Genomic DNA, 19,597 nt, shown 5'->3' on the forward strand with positions numbered 1-19,597 from the left:
GAACTAAAACTTGAAAAAAAAGAAAGATGAACTGACCTTTGCCTCATTATGACAATGGCAACAGTAAAAAATCTCATTGCAGCAAGGGGGCCCTAATACGACATCTTCTCCAGTAATGTTGACATCTGTAGGAAACCTAAAGTCTCAACAAAAGAACGGAGACAAAAATATGCAAACTAAGTGAACATGAGATTTTATCATGTTCCATATATCCTCTCTCTCGCAAGTCATTGATCTTTTCGTGTTCTTTTGATTGACCCAATTTTTCTCCATGCATGGACTCTGTATTTGATAACAGATTGTATACTTTTTTCTCAGATTGTACTCTATATTTCATGTTACTACACTAAACTGTGAAGGCTTAAAATACCTTATTGTCACCTCTTCCATGATAACATATGCAAGCGACTACATGAAAAGGTACCATGTATTTTAGATTGTACAGAGATACCTGGTATTAGGATTGGAAGTGAGTCAAGCCAGCTCATGAGCTAGCTCGAGCTCGACTCATTAATAACTTGATAAGCTGAACTCGTGAGCTGGTAAGTCGAGCTTGAGCTTGGAATTGAACTCATAAATTAAATGAGCCGAGCTTGAGCTTGAATAAGCTCAACTCATTAGCTCGTGAGCTGGCTCGATTATATATATAATATTAAAAGTATAGATTAAATGCATATCGGATATGCGTATTAATAATTTAATACATATAAATATATAATAGTAATATTAAAATTTTATTATCATTTTTTATATATAATTTTAATGTAGGACATAAATAAAAAACTTATAATTGATAGATAGACAATATATAAAAATTATCTTTTTTAGTATTTTTTAATATATATATAAGTTATAATTTATTGATATAGAATTATAGATTTTATTCCTATTATTTGAGCCAGCTCGTGAGCTCAAGCCAGCTCGTGTGCTTTCGTTGAGCCGAGTTTGAGCTTACGAAATAGGCTCAATTGTTAATGAGTCGAGCCGTGAGCCAAGCTTAATTTTCGTGAGCCATGCTTGAACTTGGTTTAACTTGACTCAGCTCGACTCACTTCCAGCCCAACCTGGTATTAACACAACCTACTATGTAAAAAGTACGGTGTATTTTAGATTATGCATAGTTATGTGACACAACCAACTGTACACAGAGATAGAGATACCTGGGATGTGACAGACACAGAGATATCAACATCTGATTCTGATACATGTGCTCTTATAGGACATGTCATTTTTCATGAAATTATAAAGGTATTTCTGAAACACAACAGGTATTTTGAATTATGCAATATGCACAAAAATACCTGATATTGACATATAATTTTATATGCCACGTGATATTTCTCATGAAATTCTAGAGGTATTTCTCATATTGTACTCTATATTTCATGTTACTGCACTCAAACTGTGAAGGCTCAGAGTACATTATTGTCACGTCTTCCATGACAACATATGCAACCGATTACATAAAAATGTACCTTGTATTTTAGATTGTACAGAGATACCTGATATTAACACAACTTACTATGTAAAAAGTATGGTGTATTATGGATTATGCATACTTTTATGACATAACCAACTGTACACAGAGGTAAAGATACCTGGGATGTAACACACAGAGTTATTCAATTGAATTAACATGTGAAATAACAGAAGGGAGAAGGAGCAATATATTATTTTGGTGATACTCGAATTATCTATGTTCAAATAAATAAGCCTTCCTATTTAACTTGATGACGGGGAATGTCATGTCTAAGCTTCTGATCAACCTGATATCATTCTGCAGAGAAAACATGATAAGTGAAATAAGTTCTAATGAAAGAGAAAAAAATTGAATGTGACAGCATGAGAAATAAAAATAACCATTTCAAAGTCCTAAGTAATGGAATATGGCACTAAAGAAAAATCGGTTGTTTGTCAAGAGTAGTTTGAATTAATTGATATTCACTTTTACGCTTTCACTATAAATTAGACTTCTCACTTAATCTAATGAATAGCATGAAAACTTATCTTATACAAAACGACCAACTTGAGGAATAAGAAAGAAATATAAATGTCTCAGAACTAAAATTTGAAAGAAAAAAAAGATGAACTGACCTTTGCCTCATTATGACAATGGCAACAGTAGAAAATCTCATTGCAGCAAGGGGGCCTAATACAATATCTTCTCTGGTAATGTTGACATCTGCAAGAAACCTAAAGTGTCAAACAAAGAACTGAGACACAAATATGCAAACTAAGTGAACATGAGATTTTATCGTGTTCCATATATCCTCTCTCGCAAGTCATTGATCTTTTCGTTTTCTTTTGATTGACCCAATTTTTCTCCATGCATGGACTCTGTATTTGATAACAGATTGTACACTTCTTTCTCAGATTGTACTCTATATTTCATGTTACTGCACTAAACTGTGAAGGCTTAGAATACATTATTGTCACGTCTTTCATGACAACATATGCAACCAACTACATGAAAAGGTACCATGTATTTTACATTGTACAGAGATACCGGGTATTAACACAACCTACTATGTAAAAAGTACGGTGTATTTTGGATTATGCATACTTATGTGACACAACCAATTGTACACAGACATATCAACATCTGATACTGATACATGTGCTTTTATAGGACACGTCATTTTTCATGAAATTATAAAGGTATTTCTAAAACATAGTAGGTATTTCGAATTATGCAATATGCACAAAAATACCTGATATTGACACATAATTTTAGATGCCACGTGATATTTCTCATGAAATTCTAGAGGTATTTCTCAGATTGTACTTTATATTTCATGTTACTGCACTCAAACTGTGAAGGCTCAGAGTATATTATTGTCACATCTTCCATGACAACATATGCAACCAACTATATAAAAAGGTACCATGTATTTTAGACTGTCAAGAGATATCTGGTATTAACACAACCTACTATGTAAAAAGTACAGTGTATTTTGGATTATGTATACTGATGTATATGACAGAACCAACTGTACATAGAGATAGAGATACATGGTATGTGAGTATGTGACACACACAGAGATACCAGCATCTGATACTGATACATGTGCTCTTGGGACACGTTATTTTACATGAAATTATAAAAGGTATTTCTGAAACACCACAGGTATTTTGAATTATTCAATATGCACACAAATATCTGATATTGACACATAATTTTACATGGCACGTGCTATTTCTCATGAAATTTTCACTACAAGAATTTGACAAATTAGCGATGGATTTTTGTGATCATATTAGCGGACAACTTGCGACGAGTTAGGTTCGAAAAAATTCCTCTCTAATTAGCGTCAACTAAGCTTTTTATTTTGTCTACGAAGTTAGCTTGCGTTTAGCGATGAGTCTGCTGCAGTAGAATTTGTCGCTAATTAGCGACTATCGTTTAGTCTATTTCTTCTATGGAATTAGCTTTTACTTTAGTGATGGATTTGCGACTATCTATTCGGTAGCTAAAAAACTTTCCGATGAAATAGCGACTGTTGTATTTGCCTCACTAATATGCGACTTGTAATTAGCGAGGAAAGCATTAGTTGCTAGGCGGTAGCTAATTTGTCACAAATTATATTTTGCGTCAGATTAGTGATGATTTTACGACTCTTTTTGTGGTAGCTAATCGGCCATATTCTTGTAGTGTTTAGAGGTGTTTTTAAAGCACAACAAAATTTGATATTTTGAATTATGCAGTATGCACAAAAGCATCTGATATTGACCCATATAGTTTTACATGCCCATTTAACTCAAATTTATTTTTTAAAAAAAAATTGAATATTGATTCTAACTTTTAATTATAACATTAGTATTTTCTTTAAATTATATATAATGAATATTTAAAAAAAATTAAAATATAAATTAGAAAGATAATCAGTAAAATCAGTAAAATCGGTAACATGAGTATTGTCTTGGTCGTGTCTTAAATTCGAAGTTCTAATTGAAACTTTCCTAAACCTGTAAAATCTGAAAGAGGATCGAGAAGATGAGAAAGCTACTTATGTCGGGAAAGAAAAATATCAGGTGATTCTATAAAAAATTAAGAAAAATCAATATGATAATCTTTTTCTGCGCAAAAATAAAAGTTGTAGCTATCATGGTTGGTGATAGATTTACAAATTATTTTCAATTACATGTTACATCTCCTACCACTCCAAATTAATTGCGAGGCAAACATACAAGAATGAAGAAAAAAATGACAAGAAAAAAGAATTTATTGAGCAAAAATAAATTTTGGAAGAAAAGATAAATTTGAATCCCAAAGACAACGACGTTGTCTTGGTCATGTCTTAGATTCAGAACTCCTATTAGAATCTTCCTAACCGGTAAAATCTTAAAGAGGATCCGATTGAGAAGCTCAGAAGACTATTTATAATTAGAAAAGAAAAATATCAGAGGGTTTTACAGAAAAAATTGCAAGAAAAAAGAAAAAGAGATTGAGCAAAAACAAAATTTAAAAGAAAATAAGGAATTCAATTTCCAAAGACGATGACATCGTCTTAGTAGTGTCTTAAATTTGGAACTCTAATTGAAACCTTCCTAAACCGTTGAAATCTCAAAGAGTATCTAGAAGTTTAAAAGGTTATTTTGAATCACGAAAAAAAAGGTATATAATTATCTATATGTAATACTTAGTCAAACTAGGAATTAAGGTTAAAAAAATCACTAATTAACTAACTCAAGAATTGATATTTTCAGTTTAAAATTTTCCATATTTTATTCATGCAATGCATTCAAACAACATTTATTTAAAGAAAAGAATAAGTTTTTATGGTCGGGGCTATGAGAGTCACGAGAATTGACCATGGTAGTTGGAGACAAAATTGACTATGAAGAAATTCAGGGTGAAAGCAAATGATAATAAGACAAGTTTGGACTATTTTTTTATTTCTCTAATATTACTGCTGAAAAAAAATGTGCGTTAATATTGAGAATAATCAATTAAAAATAAAATAATATAAATTATACAATAAGTTATAAAAAATATACATGCATATTCAAAATTTAAAGACAACGGCATCGATTTGGTCATGTCTTACATTTGGAGCTCCCATTGAAACTTCTCTAAACTGGTGAAATTTCAAAGAGAATCCGACTGAGAAGTTTAGAAGGTTATTTATAATTAGAAATGAAAATTATCATAGCATTCTATAAAAGAGAAAAATTGGAAAGAAAAAAAAGAAAGTGAGCTAAAACAAACTTGGAAAGAAAATGAGTGATTCGAATCCCAAAGACAACGACATCGTTTTGATGGTATCTTAAATTCCGAACTCTTGTTGAAACCTTTTTAACTGGTGAAATCTCAAAGAATATTCCATTGAAAAGCTCAAAAGGTTATTTATAGTTGGTAAAAAAATATCAGAAGGTTCTATAAAAAAAAGACAAGAAGAAAAAGTGAGTGCGCAAAAACAAACTTTAATAGAAAATGAGAAATTTGAATCTAAAAAACAATGACGTCATCTTGGTAGTGTCTTAAAAATTCGATTGGAACCTCCTTAAACTGTTAAAATCTCAAAGAGGATCGAAAAGCTCAAGAAAACTATTATTTGTCTCTCTGATATTACTGCTGGAAAAAAAGTTGCGTTAATTTTGAGAATAATCAACTAAAAATAAAATAGTGCAAATTGTACGATAAGTTATAAAAAATATACATGCATATTCAAATCCTAAAGATAACGATGTCGTCTTGGTCGTGCTTTATATTCGGAGCTCCCATTGGAACCTTTCTAAACTAGTGAAATTTCAAAGAAAATCCGACTGAGAAGCTCAGAAAGCTATTTATAATTAGAAGAGAAAAGTATCAGAGGATTCTATAGAAGAAAAAAATTGGCAAGAAAAAAGAAAAAAGTGAGTGAGCTAAAACGAACTTCGAAAGAGAATGAGAAATTTGAATCCCAAAGACAATGATATCGTCTTGGTAGTGTGTTAAATTCGGAGCTCCGATTGAAACCTGCTTAAACTGGTGAAATCTCAAAAAGGATCGAGAAGCTCAAAAGATTATTTATAGTTGGAAAAAAAGTATCAGTGTTCTACAAAAAAAATAAATATGATCTTTTTTTTAGCAGAAAATAAAAACTATAACTATCATTGTTGGTGACAGCTTTAAAAATTATTTTCAATTACATGTTACATCAGCATCATATCTTGTTATATTTTCACCGCTCCAAATTAAACGTGAGTGAAACAGACAAAGAAAAAATGACAAGACAAAAAAAGTGGATAAGTGAAAACAAACTTGGGAAGAGATGAGAAATTTGAATCACAGAAGCCAACGACTTCACCTTGGTAGTGTCTTAGATTCAAAGCTCCTATTGGAACCTTTCTAATCGGTGAAATGTCAAATAGGATCCGATTGAGAATCTCATAAGGCTATTTATAGTAAAAAAAGAAAAGTATCAGAGGGTTCTAATAGAAGAAAAAGAAGCAAGAAAAAAGAAAAAGTGAGTGAGCGAAAACAACTTGAAAAGAGAAAAAGAAGTTCGAATCCCAAAGGTAATTACGTCGTCTTGGTCATGTGTCGTGTCTTAAATTCAGAGCTCTAATTGAAATCTCCCTAAACCAGTGAAATATGTGTAAATCATGTTGCTTGTATGCGAAGTTTAGCAATTGAGTTAAGCTCTTGGAAAAATACTAGTACAATAACACTTTTGTATATTGTCTTTAACTTTCGCAAAAAGATTCATTGTTGTTGCATTACTCAATTCACCCCCCCCTCTTGAGTAATTGTGCATAGGTTCTACAATATGAAAAAAGATCGAAAAGACGAGATGGCTATTTATAGTTGGAAAAGAAAAGTATCAGAGGTTTCTATAAAAAAATAAAAAAGTAAATATTATTATCTTTTTCTGCGCAAAAATAAATGTTGTAGCTATCATGGTTGGTAACAGCTTTATAATTTATTTACAATTACATGTTACAACAGTATCATATGTATCCTGCTATATTTCCACTACCCCAAATTAAATGCAAAGTAAACATAAAAGAATGAAGAAAAAATGACAAGAGAAAAAAAGTTAATGAGCAAAATCGAATTTGAAAAAAAGATAAATTCAAATCCTAAAGAGGTAAAATCTCAAAGAGAATCTGATTGAGAAGCTCATAAGGCTATTTATAGTTAGAAAAAAAATCAGAGGATTTTACAGAAAAAAATGACAAGAAAAAAGAAAAAATGAACAAACAAAAATAAACTTTGAAAGAAAAGAGAAATTTTAATTCCAAAGACAATCTTGATAGTGTCTTAAATTTGGAGCTCCAAATGAAACCTTCTTAAACTAGTGAAATCTGAAAGAGTATCGAGAAGCTCAGAAGGCTATCTATAATCACGAAAGAAAAAGTATATAATTATCTAGATCTAATGCTTAGTTAAACTAGGAATTAAGGTTTAAAAAAATTACTAACTAACAAACTCAAGAATTGATATTTTCAGTTTAAAAAATTTAATATTTTATTCATGCAATGCATTCAAACAACATTTATTTAAAGAAAAAGAACAGGTCTCTATGGTTGGAGCTATGAGAGTCATGAGAATTAACCATGCTAGCCAGAGACAAAATTGATTATGAGAGAATTTAGGGTGCAAGCAAATGGTAATAAGACAAGTCTGAAAAAAATTTTTTGTTTCTCTAATATTACTGCTAGAAAAAAAGATGCGTTAATATTGAGAAGAATCAATTAAAAATAAAATAGTGTAAATTATACAATAAGTTATAAAACAATATTAATGCATATTCAAATTCCAAAGACAATCACGTCGTCTTGGTCGTGTTTAATATTCGGAGCTCTAATTGGAACCTCTCTAATGAAATCTCAAAGAGAATCCAATTGAGAAGCTCTGAAGGCTATTTATAATCAGAAAAAAAAGTAACAGAGGGTTCTATATTAAAAAAATTGACAAGAAAAAAGTGAGTAGCAAAAACAAACTTCGAAAGAGAATGAGAAACTAGAATCTCAAAGACAATGACATCGTCTTGGTGATGTCTTAAATTCAAAACTCCTATTGGAATCTTTCTAAATTGTGAAATCTCAAAGAGGATCCCATTAAAAAGGTTAGAAAGCTATTTATAGTTGGTAAAAAAAATATCAAAGCGTTCTATAAAAAAATGGCATGAAAAAGGGAAAAGTGAGTGAGCGGAAACAAACTTTAATAGAACATGAGAAATTCAAATTCCAAAAACAATGACGCCGTCTTGGTAGTGTCTTAAATTTGGAGCTCCGACTGGAACCTCTCTAAACCGGTGAAATCTCAAAGAAGACCGAGAAGCTCAAAAAACTATTTATAATCACGTAAGAAAAATATCTAATTATCTATATCTATTGCTTAGTTAAACTAGGAATTAAAGTTTTAAAGCACCACTATTTAACTAACTCAAGAATTGATATTTTCAGTTTAAAATTTCAATATTTTATTCATACAATGCATTCAAACAATATTTATTTTAAAGAAAAAAAAACATGTTTTCATAGTTAAAGCCATGAGAGCCACAAGAATTGGCCATGGTAGCCGGAGACGAAATTGACTATGAGAAAATTTAGGTGAAAGAAAATGATAATAAAACAAGTTTGGACTATTTTTTTGTCTCCCTAATATTATTGTTGAAAAAAAAAGGTGCGCTAACATTGAGAATAATCAACTAAAACTAAAATAGTGTAAAAATAGTGTAAATTAAATAGTAAGTTATAAAAAATTATACATGCATATTCAAAATCTAAAAACAACAGCGTCGTCTTGGTTGTATCTTACATTTAAGGCTCCCATTAGAACCTCTCTAAACCGGTAAAATCTCAAAGAACATCCAACTGAAGAGCTCAGAAGGCAATTTATAATAAGAAAAGAAAAGTAGCAGAGGGTTCTGATCTATAGAGGAAAAAAATTGGCAAGCAAAAAGAAAAAAGTGAGTGAGCTAAAACGAACGTAGAAAGAGAATGAAAAATTTGAATTCTAAAGATAACGACATCATCTTGGTAGTGTTTTAAATTCAAAACTCTTATTGAAAATTTTCTAACCAGTGAAAGCTCAAAGAGGATCCCATTAAGAAGCTCAGAAGGCTATTTATAGTTGAAAAAAAATATAAGAGGGTTCTATAAAAAAAATGGCAAGAAAAAAAGAAAAATGAGTGATCTAAAACAAACCTTAATAGATAATGAGGCAAAATTTGAATATCAAAAACAACGATGTCGTCTTGGTAGTATTTTAAATTTGGAGCTCCGATTGGAACCCCTTTAAACTGGTAAAATCTCAAAGAGGATCGAGAAGCTCAAAAAATTATTTATAATCACAGAAGAAAAGTATCTAATTATCTATATCTAATGATTAGTTAAACTAGGAATTAAGTTTTAAAAAAATCACTAATTACCAAACACAAGAATTGATATTTTCAATTTAAAATTTTAATATTTTATTCATACAATGCATTCAAACAACATTATTTAAAGAAAAAGAACAGGTTTTCATGGTTGGAGTTATGAGATTCAAGAGAATTGGCCATGGTAGTCACATAGACAAATTTGACTATGAGAAAATTCAAATAAAAGAAAATGATAATAAGATAAGTTTGGACTATTTTATTTTGTCTCTCTAATATTACTGCTGAAAAAAAAGGAACATTAATATTGATGAGAATAATCAATTAAAAATAAAATAGTGTAAATTATACAATAAATTATAAAAAATATACATGCATATCCTAATGACAACGACGTCATCTTGGTTGTGTCTTATATTCGAAGCTCTCATTAGAACCTCTCTAAACTGGTGAAATCTCAAAGAGAATCTAACTGAGAAGCTCAGAAGACTATTTATAACCAGAAAAGAAAAATATCAGAGGGTTCTATAGAAAAAAAATTGGCAAAAAAAAAGAGAATGAGAAATTTGAATTCCAAAGACAACGATATCGTCTTGGTAGTGTGTTAAATCCAGAGCTCCGATTGGAACCTCCTAAAATATCATATAATAAATCAAAATCTGGATCTTTTTAATTGGCTGCGATGGATTGCTCTGCTAGGGTTTCATCACAAGAAGAAGAAGATCTGGTTGAACAAAGTACAAAGAAAGTTAAAACTCGGGATGAGGTGGACCTGAATCAACCAGTGGATCCTATGGACACTTCGGTTATGGGTGATCCCCATGAACCAGTGGTTTCGAAACTCACTTACAAGGAAGCGCTCTTGGCTATCACCGAATCCTGCCTTGAAGGGATACCAGAAATAGGGCTTGCTAATGATATGTTGGAGGACGGTCCTAATCCCGACGATCGATGGTATAAAGAAGACAATGATCAATAGGAGACTACAGAAGAGTTTAACCCTTATTCGACTATTCCTATTTCTAAGAAAGAGTTTGAAGAGTGGTGCAAACCTTGGAATAATGCCCTCATTGTGAAGTTCTTAGGCAAGAGGGTTGGTTTGGCCTTCATGGAACAATGTCTAATAAGAGATTGGGTAACGAAATGTACCATTGATGTCATTGATATGTGATGGTAATCAGTGGCTAAGAGAAGGGGAGGTTGAATCTTGGCCTCTTTTTCACTTTACTTGTAACTTTACTTTCTGTTGAAAAAATACAGGAGATATTTTGGTCTTGTCTCCTGACGTGGTACAAGCCAGAACAGAGAAGAAAGTAGAGAATGACACCCAGATGTATCCTGGTTCGGCTACCCAGTGCAATGTAGCCTACATCCAATCTCCATCACAACAATGATGGAATTTCACTATCTTTTCAATAGATTACAATCACCAATTCTCCCTAGGATCTAACCCAATCTGAACTTGACTAGGATTCACCCTAGCTTTCAAATGTAAAGTGCTAACCCAACTTGTAAGGGATAAAGTCCAGATTCTAACCCAACCTGAACTTGAATAGGACTCACCCTAGCTTTCAAATGTAAAGTGTTAACCCAACTTGCAAGGGAATCCTCTCAGGATAGAAAAACTTACAAAAGATTTCTGAAATAACTTAGGCTTTTTTCCAAGTCTAGCTCACCGTCTTTTTCCACTCATTGGATTTTTCTTACAAACATCGCCATGTTTGCCTTTTTCTAATGAAACTTAGACTGACTAAACTGAGAAAAAGAATTAGAAAATAAAAAACATGAAGGAGAAGAATAAACAGCTCAGTGAGTTATGAGAACCTAAATGTTGTGCTCTTACTCCTTGCTCCAATCCTTGGCCGTTCACCCCTATTATAGAGGAGTGAAGCTTCCAGGGCTTGAAACATTGCTTCAACACATATTTGGTTTTCTTCTCCCAATACACAGATGCAGCAGCGCATCCACATAGGAGAGAGAGAGTAGAAACAGTGACATGCAACCTTACTTTCGGTCTTCTCTTTCATCCTTTTTCTTCATGCATCTTGAATCTGGGCCGTGCATTCTTGGTTTGACCCCAAGTTTATTTTTTGACCGTAGATTCCAAGCAGAGCACCATTAACTTCACCTTCTCTATAGTTTCCAGAACGGTGCTTGTGCAGAGTTGATTTCTTCACAGTTTCTTGATGAAGCACAAATGGAAAAACAACCTTTTTGTGATTCTCTTTTCTGAAGAAATCTTTTCTCTTGTTGTAGCCCTTTTTCTTTCTCTTCTTGCTTGAATTTGGAGTTAAACTTTTTGTTCTACCCATTGCCCTAGCTTCAAAACTTTCCCATTCTTTCTTTTTGTTATAGAGTGATGTGATATGAAAGAAAGATAAGAGAGAGAAGAGAAGATTTTTGGTTCAGTGGATGTGAAGAGGTTCAAATAAAATTGAAATTGAGTTACCTAGTTAGCAACTATGGTGAATGAATAGATTTGAGTGTGGACTACCGTTTAGGCTTAGGTTATGGATATGGGCTTGTTTATATTCTTGGACTTATTTTCTTTCTTTGATCCCTGAAGCATTCTTTTTATTTCTGATGGAAATTTTTGTGATGGCTTTTGTTCAAGGTGAATCAATACTTGGGCTTTATGAGTTTGTTTGTGTGAGTAGACCAGATGCTATATGGCTTGTAAGGATCTTAGGCCAATTGCTTCCTTTCCTTCACTTGGCTTAAAGACTTGTTTTTGTTTCTGATAGAAGGATTTTAGATGGTAGCAATTATATGTATCCTTGGGCCATGGTTGTGTGTGCGTATGGGCTTGAGCATTTGCTTCTTGGGCCAGTTTTAATTCAGTTTAATTTTTGCACACTAAACAAAACAAATTACACAACCAATTGAATAATAGTTCAATAATGTTTAGTCATAATCTTAATCATAGTTTAGTTCTCTAAACTCAATAATATGGATCGTGACTACTTTCTTGTTCATTTTTCAGATGACGAGGACTATTCCCATGCGCTTATAGAAGGATCATGGATTATAGCTAGGCATTACCTTATTGTCCAAAGATGGAGACCCTTCTTCCTCACGTCGGAGAATGTGGTTTGAAAGATTGCTGTATGGGTTCGCATCCCAAACTTGCCTATAGACCTCTATAATCAGTGATTTCTTTGGAGGGTAGGTTTTACTATTGGCCATATGCTCAAAATAGATCGTGCAACTTCTAAACACTCAAGGGGAAAGTTTCCGAGGATTTGCGTGGAAATCGATCTAACCAAGAAACTAGTGCCCCGCATTTCTGTTCTGGGAAGCGAATTGAACATTAAGTATGAAGGACTTTATCAAATTTTTTTGTCTTGCGGGAAGTATGGCCATCATTCAGAATCTGGCTACAAAAATCTTGAAACTAAGGCGTCAACTCACTAAGCCAACTTCGGTGATGATGAAAACTTCGATGAAGGGAATACCTTTACTGGGAAAGGTGGCCAAAATGGAAAGAATTGTGAGGGAATTAATATCTGGGATGCTAGCACTAATGCCACGTCTAATTTCGGACCATGGATATTGGTCAAGAGACTAATCAGGAGAAAGAAAGATATTTTCTTCCAAAAAAAGAAAAAAAGGGGTCTCTTAATGAGTATGATTCCTTAGCAAATATAGCAAGGGAGGGAGATCTGGAGCCCAAATGTGTGGAAGGGGGTCCCGTTTCAATGCCTTATATGAAGAAGGTGAGAAAGATGCCAAAACGGGTACTATGGAAGGGCTTAAGGACTAAATTGATTCTGGGCTCCAGGTTATCAAGGCCCAAACTATTATTGAGAAGGAACATACCTACCATAAAAGCCCCCCAAGCTTAATGCTCCTAATTATCAAATAGGCCATAAAAAAGGCCCAATTGTGAAAAATTAGGCTACAAAAAGTGAGACACTCATAATCACTAAAGCTAAAAATTATGGAAAACAAGTAACTAATACACTTAAAGCTCCTGATGCATCTTCTCATCCCAAATCGTGTAGTAGGAAACCGGATATGGAAGCTTTGAAAATGGTGATGTTGGATAGTATGCGTCGGTTACAGTAAGAAAATAATGATGCCTTCTTAGTGACAAAGGAGTCTAGTAAGGTGTTGGAGCATCTTATTGTGAAAACAGATCTCTCCCCTCAACGGTTCGGAGTGAGCTCCTCTTCGAGTGGTATGAAGGAGAAGGTAGTTAATAGCCAACAAGGCAGACCTCCTGATGTTCATATGATGGTCTCGCCAGTGAACAAGAATAAAGAGGGAAGCTCTTTCCGGGACCATAGCTATTTGAAGCAAAGGACGAATGCCTAATAATGCATTCCAGGTTTTCTGTAACCTTCCTCTCTTTTTTGATCTTATGAATATTATTAGTTGGAATTATAGAGGTGCTGGTTCTATATCTTTTCCCACTCTTATTAAAGATTTAAGACGTGAATTTGATGCAAATTTTTTACTTCTCTTCGAAACTCATCTTAGTGGGGATCGGGGTCTGGAAGTCAGAAATAAATTGAGGTTCCTCTTTATCATTCAAAGGTCTCAAATAACAATTTTGATGAAATCTTTAGCAAACTCAACACAAGGCTTAACTCCTGGAAGGCATCCTCTCTTTCCTTGACAGGAAGAAATACCTTGGTGAATTCTATCATTTCTTCTATTCCTTTATATACTATGCAAATTGCCTTACTTCCTATTACTAGTTGTAATTTCATTGACCGTAAATGCAAAAATTTTCTATGGGAAGAAACTGAACAATGGAAGAAGATCCACTTGTTAAGTTGGAAGAAAGTGGGTCAGCAAAAGAAAAATGGGGGCTTGGGTGTTTGCCATACCCACGCTCTTAATAAGGCTTTCATGATGAAGGTTAGCTGGGGGCTTATTGAGAAGAAGGATGCCCTATGGTCAAGGGTATTGCAATCCAAATATGGTGGAGGTGATGACACTATTCCTCAGGTAGAAAGAAATCAAAGCAACTCAAACCTTTGGAAAGGAGTATGCGCTAATTCGGAGAATGTCACTAAAAATACCATTTGGCGGGTTGGCAATGGCGAAAGCATCAACTTCTGGAAACATAACTGGGTCCCTAATTTAGGGAGTTTGGATATGCATGTTAATCAGGTAAGCAATAGAAGCATCGATTATTCTAGTAACCTTACGGATTTTCTCTCTGTTTCAGGGGATTGGGACACTGACAAAATCAAAGAATGGCTCTCGGATGACGTAGTCAGCAAGATTGGTGCGATACCCTCGCCGTCCCCTTGGAAAGATAAAGACCAGATTATGTGGGCTCTCACCTCGGATGGATGCTTCAAACTCAAATCTGCTTACCAAAATATCCAGAATACCAGTGACAGCTTGGTGCGAAATTTGAAGTCCACAAACTAACCGGCAAGTGCACCGGGTCATACCAAGCAATAATATTTGAATGATTCACTTAGTCAGACAAGCAGAAAATGATGTTTTGGGATTTTAATTGCATTAAACAGTAAATTCAGAGAATTAGAAGGTAGGCAGTGAAATTGGTGTGAAGAATATGTGAGAAAACAATTAAGGTTTCAGAGTTATTTATTTTTCTGGATTTATATTTCTTACCACCTACTTTAATCATGCAAGATTCAATTCATGGCAAACTTTGATTGATTAAATCCTAATTTCTTAGTGATATAATCTCCTCTAACCTAATCAATCGCCAATTCCTTGGCCACTTAATGTAGGATTAAAGGGTTAAGTTCAATTCTAGTTTATTAGCCACAAAAATTCTAATTACCCAAATATAAGAAGATTATATGTCACGTATCCCGTTAAAACCAAGTAATTAGCAATTTAGGAGGAATTGTTTTCAATCTTGTGTTGAAGTAAATTACTTTTCTAAGATTTAACAAGAACTCAAATAGAAAAAGGGTTATCTTCCGATATACCCTAATCCCTGAGATGAAGAACGAAGACAAATCATTGAATTGAAATCAACACATTAATTAAAAGTAGAATAACAATAATGTCAATCCATCAAATAAACAGAGCTCCTGACCTTAATAGAGGAGGTTTAGTTGCTCATGACTCTGAGAAAAAACTAGGATTTTAAAAGTATAAACTGTAGAATGAAGTGCATAAGACAGAAGATAGAGCCCGAAGGGCTAAATCTTTTCCCTTTTATATCTAACCTAATTTGATTTGAAACTAAAATAAAATAATAATTCTAAACCTAAAAGATTTGGTTTGTAAATAAAAATAACTAAAATAAAATAAAATATAATAATTAAAAACCAAATCCAACTAAAGATGCTCTTTTTGGTGAGGTTGCCGCATCATTGGCGCTAAACGCCAGAGTGGGCGTTTAGCGCCCCAGGTGGCAAAAAGCTTCAATTCAATTCTATGTTCATGGCGCTAAATGCCAGGCTCAACATTTAGCACCCTTTGAGGCGGAGAGTTCACCAACCTTGCTGTCTTCTTGGCACTAAATGCCGAACTTTTGAGGCAGTGAGCTTGCACACGTTATGAGGCACCTGGCGCTAAACGCCCAAGTCTGCGTTTAGCGCCAACTTCACAGAATGGTTGCACGCATTTCAAAGTATACGGGCGCTAAGCGCCAAATGCGGCGTTTAGCGCCAGCTCAACAGAATCCAAATTCTTCTCTTTTCTTCAGCATAAACTCTGTCAAACTGATCCAAATTTCACTTGAAATAATCAACCACTAAAGCAACTCAAAATAACATCCAAATAGGTTTCAAACACTAAAATCTAATTAAAACTCAATAATTTATATCTAAAATAAATAGAAAATAAAGAAAAGATGCTCACGCATCACAACACCAAACTTGAACTGTTGCTTGTCCTCAAGTAACTAAAAACAATATAGAACTGAGAAGTGAAGTTGTGTAGAAATTGAGTTTTCACTTAAGCTCCTGTCCCATTACTAAGTGGGGTCACTGACACTGTGATCCTAAATAGTTTTGGCATCTCACTATTCTTTGAAGCTCAGAAATGTCAATGTCCTTCATGACTAGAACTTGGATGATATTATGGATACTCTTCCTCTTTGACCTTTGATTAATCCTTAAACACAGCGTTTTCTTATTTCTTTTCCTTGGTGCTTTACACCTTGAGCCTAGCCGTAACTCTTAAATGTTTTGTCTCAAGCTTTACTTGACACAAAAACACCACAAGTACTTAACTGGAAAACTCTTTGAGTTCTGATTTTTCTTTTTATTTCTCCCAGTCAGTGGTGCTCAGAGCCTTTGGCATACTCTGTATTTGCACTTGGTCTCGACTCTTAATACTCTGTCTCAAGGATTACTTGACACATTCACACCACAAGCATATGTCTAGGAAAATAACTCTTTGAGCTCTTAATCATATTTGACCTTCCTAGCCATTGATGCTCAGAGTTTTGGACCTTGATTTTTATTTTCTTTTTGCTGTTTATTTTGCTTCAAGAATCAATTTCTTGTTTAATTTAGAGAATTCATAATACTTCTCTAAATTTCTGTACTTCAAGAATCAACAACCTTAACTTCAATATCAAATATGCACTATTTCTATTCATACATTCAGAACAACAGATAAATACCTTGACATCAAGATAAATAAGACAACTCAGAATATATAAACTCAAGTTCTCAAGCATTATATCACTTCTTTTTTTTTCTTATTTTTTTTTTCAGATTCAAGCTCAATAAATGATACATGAGACAACTTTTTCTACTAAAAATAAAATACTAAACAATAAATTAAACAGAATGAAAATACTAAAGATCATGCAAGGGTAGAAAATAAATTAACATAACATAGGAACTAACAAAATAAGAATGGAGAGAGAAAATAGAACGAAAGGAAGCTCAACCACCTCAGTCGTCATAGTGGCTATCTCTCTCCTCAGGCTGTGGTCTGTGAAGATAATTCACTTCTCTTTGGTGCCATTGATGATAAGATAAACAGAGAGTGCGCTTGACAACACCAAACTTAAAAGTTTGATTATCCCTAAGCAAAGAGAAACTGAAAACGGAGAGGGACATACCAAATGCACGGATGAGCAAAAACAAAGAAAAAATTAAAATATTGCAAAAGAAGAAGGGAATGATATAAGGGTAAGAAAAATTATTATTAATAAGTTTTCTGTTTTTGGAAAATGAGGGCTGGCGTTAAATGTCCAGGTCTGCGTTTAGCGCTGGTCAAACAGAATGTTTTTTGAAAATTGTGCCATCTTGGGCGCTAAACAGAAGTAACTCCACTTTTTACGCCATTTCTAGCTGGCGTTTAGCGCCCTGCGAGGCAGGGGCCTTGTCTTGGGATATGTGCATGCTGGCGCTAAACTCGCAGGTTTGCATTTAATGCCAGTATCGATGTAAATGCTCTTCAAAATTCTTGTTTATTGGCGCTAAACGCCCAGCCTAACGTTTAGCGCTACCCAAACAGAGAGTTGCCTTGAAATTTGTGCAATTTCTGGCGCTGAACGCCCAACTTAGCGTTTAGCGCTAGAGCACTCGAATTTATTTTTAAAAATTTATTTTTGTTTTATATTTTTACTCGTTCTTTTTATAGTCTTTTCTTGCTAATACCATTACCACTGATCTTATCTCTTGCTATCATTCAAAAAAATTAAGAATTAAAAATTAAAAATAGATTAAATATTAAAAATTGAAAATATCAAATTAATTAATTTGAGGCATTTGTTATTTCCAGGACCAAATTGACAAATATGTGGACCATTTTGACTATAAACTAATAGGAGCACATTACAGAATTAACAGACAAAATTTCACCTCAAAACAACATAGGACAATCATGATGTTTTGCCTTCTCCACACAAGCGTGACTACTTGTCAGCAGAGTTGAGTAGCAACAACATTGGAAGAAAAAAAATGTTGTTAGATAGTTGGTAAAGAATTTTAAGGGTCAAGAATTAAGACAACAGTGCTGCTACTTTAAGGGAAAGCAAGAAAATGTAAAATAATTGACTTGCTTCACTTGTCGCAGTGGAAGAAATGTAACTCAACTATTGTTCCAAGATTTCTTTTTCTATATATAATTATTTTCTCTTAAAAATGTATTGTTTAGGATAAATTTTGTACCTATAAAGTCTTTAGTATATATAAACATGTAACAAATGCAAAAATAGTTTGCAGGGATTTGCTCCATGTACACAGAATAATAGATAAGAAAACTTTGTAGATTTTCATGCAAAAATTCAATGCTCGCCTTTAGGTGTCCTCCTCGGGATAGCGTCATTTAAAGAACGAGGGTCAGCACAACAAAAAAAAAAAAAAAAAGAATAAAAAACAGAAAATCTTGTTACCTGATGCGATATGGTGATATAGAAAATAATGAATCAAAATCCCAATCACTACAGCCAGTGCCCAAGGCAATATTGGAGAGGAAAAACACACCAAAGAACTAAATGTATGGTGGGTTGATCTTACCAAGACATAATGAAAGTCTCATTGCATTTTGTGCCTCCTGACCCTTTTGTTCCTTCCCTTCTAATTTTTCTTGGCACCCTAGAGTTCTTTCTCTTATCTTAAGGATGTGTAAAAGAATTTGATACATAATTTTACATCCCACATACCATTTCTCATGAAATTCTAGAGATATTGGTAAAGCACCGCAAAATTTCATATGAAACTTTTAAAATATTCGTGAAACACAACATATATATATATATATATATATATCCAAACTAGACAGACATTTAGATCTACTAAACGGATATAATAAGATAAGATAGTTCCTAGTAACATTCCACAACCATAAAGCTAATCATAGAAGTTCACATTATTTCACATATCACACCTAAAAACACACTTAAAAGGGTAGTTGCAATTGGTTAACCCAACACGACAAAGTTAAACATGTGCCGACCCAACTAGGTTTTAACGTCATGTTCATTTCATGGTCAAGTTGTTGTTCCAATTAAACATGGGTTGCCACTACTTCCTTCACAACGCATAGGAGTAATGCATTTTCTCAATGAATGAAATGGAATGTAACAATGCCCACTTTTCTCTTCAGCCTCAAGTTTGTCGTGTGTTGTAGGATTTGCAATTCAAGCACTTTTGAGCAATGAGATGGTACTTTACATTACTAGTTCTACCACAATCATTGCAAAGGATCCAAACCTGTTTGAAAGAAGAAAAATAAAAGGACAGAAAAAACGATGATTAGTTGTCCCTCATAATCAGAAGCGAAATACACACAAATAGGTCCTGACTTTTTAAATTTTTGATAAATACATCCCTGACAAAATTTAAATACAAAAAAGTCCCTGACTTTAATAAATGGAGGACAAT

The 19,597-nt window shown here is 33.5% G+C and overlaps 1 long non-coding RNA gene across 1 annotated transcript in view; it reads right to left on the reverse strand.

The window, feature by feature from the left end:
- LOC110266097 overlaps positions 1,349 to 19,597 on the reverse strand; it is a 79,209-nt gene continuing 60,960 nt past the window's right edge. The window contains exon 3 of the long non-coding RNA XR_002353031.1: positions 1,349 to 1,402. This is a non-coding gene — a long non-coding RNA (uncharacterized LOC110266097). The remainder of the gene's footprint in view (positions 1,403 to 19,597) is intronic.

Source organism: Arachis ipaensis, chromosome B08 (genome assembly GCF_000816755.2).
Source record: "Arachis ipaensis cultivar K30076 chromosome B08, Araip1.1, whole genome shotgun sequence".
Classification (NCBI taxonomy): Eukaryota; Viridiplantae; Streptophyta; class Magnoliopsida; order Fabales; family Fabaceae; genus Arachis; species Arachis ipaensis.